Here is a 4,713-nt window from a genome sequence, read left to right as displayed (position 1 = left end):
CTCAATCCAGCTGAGCTAGAGTACCAGTGAGTAAGTACCCCGCGCGGGTGCTCGCGACTGCTGAGTTGTCGTCCTTCAATTCCTGTGGATGTAGCACGCAGTTATTTTCGCGTCAGTGTCCGATCAGCCGGCCGGCCATCTCATCTCTTCACGTTTCGACCATACGACCACCGGCCATCCGTCCCACATGCCCGCGCCGCGCGGTTTCCTTGCTGCCGTCGCTGGGCTTTGGCACGTACTCCGTACGCACGGTTGATTCCCATGGAATAAAATCGCACTACAAAAAAGAGAAAGTTGCACTAGGGTCGATTCACCAGATATATGAATGCACCATGCAGGCCTCAATCATGCACGTACGTGCCGGTCCAGCTGCACAAACAGTTCGAGAATACTGTGCGTGCTGGAAGAGTCAGCATCTATACGCTCTTTTTTTTTAGTGGAATCAATGGTACCATACTCCACCTCAATCAAGCAAAAGGAAGAAAACGAATACTATATGTATGTATCGTATTAGGATGCATCCCATTGGCCGGTATCGCAGACGATATTGTTCCTGACGAGAATCTTTTGTCTCTACCTGTCAAACCTGAGAATGGACGGGGAGGAACGGACACTCATCTGGGTACTGGGATGGTCCCATACCAGACTTTATTTCTCACCTCGTTGTACATGATCTTACCATTATATAAGGAATAAAGTTATTTACCCGTTAAAATAAAAAATAAACAAGATGAAAAAAATCGACATAGATACCAAGAGGAAGTTCTTTTCCCCCCTTTTTTTTCCTGGCAAAACTTGATGTTTCATGTTAGGACATCTCCAAAGCAGACCCTCAAGCCTCACTAGTAGAAAACAAGGCTTTGGTTCGGGTCTGGCCAGCCCATTAGTCCCGGTTCTTCACGAACCGGGACCCATATAGGCATTAGACCCGGTTCATGAGCCCGGGGGGCCGGCCGGGGCCTCGTGGGCATTGGTCCCGGTTCGTCTGGATCCATTTGTCCCGGTTCTAGGCACGAACCGGGACCAATGGGCCGCGCTCCTGGCCCACGTCCATTGATACCGGTTCGTGCCTTGAACCGGTATAGAGGGGGGGGGGCTTTAGTCCTGGTTTATGCCACGAACCGGGACAAATAATTTGTCTATATATACCCACCGCCGCGGCAGAGCACTATGTTTTTTCTGGCCGGCGAGGGGAGGGCATTTGGGTGCTCTAGCTCACCTTCTATGCATATGAGGTGTTCGATGAAATGCCCGAGCCACACTAGTTAAGCTTTCTCCTCTCGAAGACCTCGGAGCTCCATTTTTCCCGAGATTTGTCTAGATTTAGCGGTCCGTCACGCCCCGTCCCCGTTTTCACCGCCATTGATCGCCTGCACCGATCTTGTCGCCGGCACCACCGTGGTGAGCCTCTTGTTCTTGTCTTCTTTCTGATTTTTTTACTTTAGATAGATACTTGTTTGATTTTCTTACTTTAGACAGATATTTGTCTGATTTTCTTACTTTTGACACACATAATTATATATAATGCACGCAGATGAACCGGCAATGGATGTATGGTGACAGACACACCTCCGAGTACATTAAGGGCGTGCATAATTTTCTCGAAGTGGCTGAGGCAAACAAGCAAAATGGTTTTATGTGTTGTCCATGTCCTAAATGCGGGAATACGAAGTCTTACTCTGACAGGAAAATCCTTCACACCCACCTGCTTTACAAGGGTTTCATGCCACACTATAATGTTTGGACGAGGCACGAAGAAATAGGGGTTATGATGGAAGACGGCGAAGAAGAAGAGGACGATGAAAACTATTTGCCCCCTGAATACGGTGACGCTGCAACGGGGGGAGCTGCTGAAGATCAAGAGGAACCAGACGATGTGCCCGATGATGCTGCAACGGGGGAAGCTACAGAAGATCAAGAGGAACCAGATGATGTGCCCGATGATGATGATCTCCGCCGGGTCATTGTCGATGCAAAGACGCAATGCGAAAGTCAAAAGGAGAAGCTGAAGTTCGATCGCATGTTAGACGATCACAAAAAAGGGTTGTACCCCAATTGCGAAGATGGCAACACAAAGTTGGGTACCGTACTGGAATTGCTGCAGTGGAAGGCAGAGAATGCTGTGCCTGACAGAGGATTTGAGAAGCTACTGAAAATATTGAAGAAGAAGCTTCCTAAAGGATAAATGATTGCTCGACAGTACGTACGCAGCAAAGGAGGTCGTATGCCCTCTAGGATTGGAGGTGCAGAAGATACATGCATGCCCTAATGACCGCATCCTCTACCGCGGTGCGTACGAGGATTTGAACGCATGCTCGGTATGCGGTGCATTGCAGTATAAAATCAGACGAGATGACCCTGGTGATGTTGACGGCAAGCCCCGCAGGAAGAGGGTTCCTGCGAAGGTGATGTGGTATGCTCCTATAATACCACGGTTGAAATGACTTTTCAGAAACAAAGAGCATGCCAAGTTGACGAGATGGCACAGTGAGGACTGTAAGAAAGACGGGAAGTTGAGAGCCCCCGCTGACGGGTCGCAGTGGAGAAAAATCGAGAGAGAGTACTGGGCTGAGTTTGCACGTGACCCAAGGAACGTATGGTTTGGTTTAAGTGCGGATGGCATTAATCCTTTCGGGGAGCAGAGCAGCAATCACATCACCTGGCCCGTGACTCTATGTATGTATAACCTTCCTCCTTGGATGTGCATGAAGCGGAAGTTCATTATGATGCCAGTTCTCATCCAAGGCCCTAAGCAACCCAGCAACGACATTGATGTGTACCTAAGGCCATTAGTTGAAGAACTTTTACAGCTGTGGAATGGAAACGATGTATGTGTGTGGGATGAGCACAGACAGGAGGAGTTTGACCTGCACGCGTTGCTGTTTGTAACCATCAATGATTGGCCCGCTCTCAGTAACCTTTTAGGATAGACAAACAAGGGATACCACGCATGCACGCACTGTTTAGCTGACACCGAAAGTATATACCTGGACAAATGCAGGAAGAATGTGTACCTGGGCCATCGTCGATTTCTTCCGACCAACCATCAATGTCGAAAGAAAGGCAAGCATTTCAAAGGCGAGGCAGATCACCGGAAGAAGCCCGCCATGCGTAACGGTGATCACGTACTTGCTATGGTCAATGATTTAAAAGTAATCTTTGGAAAGGGTCCCGGCGGACTATCTGTTCTGAGTGACGTTGCAGGACACGCACCCATGTGGAAGAAGAAATCTATATTTTGGGACCTACCCTACTGGAAAGACCTAGAGGTCCGCTCTTCGATCGACGTGATGCACATGACGAAGAACCTTTGCGTGAACCTGCTAGGCTTCTTGGGCGTGTATGGGAAGACAAAAGATATAGCTGAGGCACGGAGGACCTGCAACTTTTGCATGAAAAAGACAGCATGCCTCCAAAGTAGTATGAAGGTCCTGCCAGCTATGCTCTTACCAAAGAAGAGAAGGAAATCTTCTTTGAATGCCTGCTTAGTATGAAGGTCCCGACTGGCTTCTCGTCGAATATAAAAGGACTAATAAATATGGCAGAGAAAAAGTTCTAGAACCTAAAGTCTCATGACTGCCACGTGATTATGACGCAACTGCTTCCGGTTGCATTGAGGGGGCTTCTACCGAAAAATGTCCGATTAGCCATTGTGAAGCTATGTGCATTCCTCAATGCAATCTTTCAGAAGGTGATCGATCCAGAAATCATACGAAGGCTAAGGAGTGATGTGGTGCAATGTCTTGTCAGTTTCGAGCTGGTGTTCCCACCATCCTTCTTTAATATCATGACGCACGTCCTAGTTCATCTAGTTGACGAGATTCTCATTCTGGGCCCCGTATTTCTACACAATATGTACCCCTTTGAGAGGTTCATGGGAGTCCTAAAGAAATATGTCTGTAACCGCGCTAGGCCAGAAGGAAGCATCTCCATGGGCCATCAAACAGAGGATGTCATTGGGTTTTGTGTTGAGTTCATTCCTGGCCTTAAGAAGATAGGTCTCCCTGAATCGCGGTATGAGGGTAGACTGACTGGAAAAGGCATGCTTGGAGGGGACTTAATAATATGCAGGGACGGATATTCTTGGTCTCAAGCATACTACATAGTACTAATGAACTCTACCTTGGTGACCCCGTATATTGGTGAACACAAGAACAGTCTGCGCTCCAAACACCCGGAGCGATGCGATGACTGGATTACAAGTGAACACGTAAGGACTTTCAGTAGTTGGTTGGAAACACGTCTCAGAGGTGAGAACACTGTTTGTGCTGAGCTGTACTCGTTGTCCAGGGGACCATCTTCGACTTTATTGACTTACAAAGGATACGAGATAAATGGGAATACATTTTACACGATCGCTCAAGATCAAAAGAGCACCAACCAAAACAGCGGTGTCTGCTTTGATGCAGCAACCGAGAGGGGAAAGGACACATATTATGGTTACATAGTGGACATATGGGAACTTGGCTACGGACATGATTTTAAGGTCCCTTTATTTAAGTGAAAATGGGTCAATCTGTCAGGAGGCGGGGTACATGTAGACCCACTGTATGGAATGACAACAGTGGATCTGAACAATCTTGGGTACACTGACGAACCGTTCGTCCTAGCCAATGATGTGGCACAGGTTATCTATGTGAAGGACATGTCTACCAAACCGAGAAAAAGAAAAGATAAGGAAGCGAATACATCATACGATGAGCCAAAGCGCCA

Source organism: Triticum aestivum, chromosome 3B (genome assembly GCF_018294505.1).
Source record: "Triticum aestivum cultivar Chinese Spring chromosome 3B, IWGSC CS RefSeq v2.1, whole genome shotgun sequence".
NCBI lineage: Eukaryota > Viridiplantae > Streptophyta > Magnoliopsida > Poales > Poaceae > Triticum > Triticum aestivum.
Note: the sequence above shows the minus strand (reverse complement) of the source record.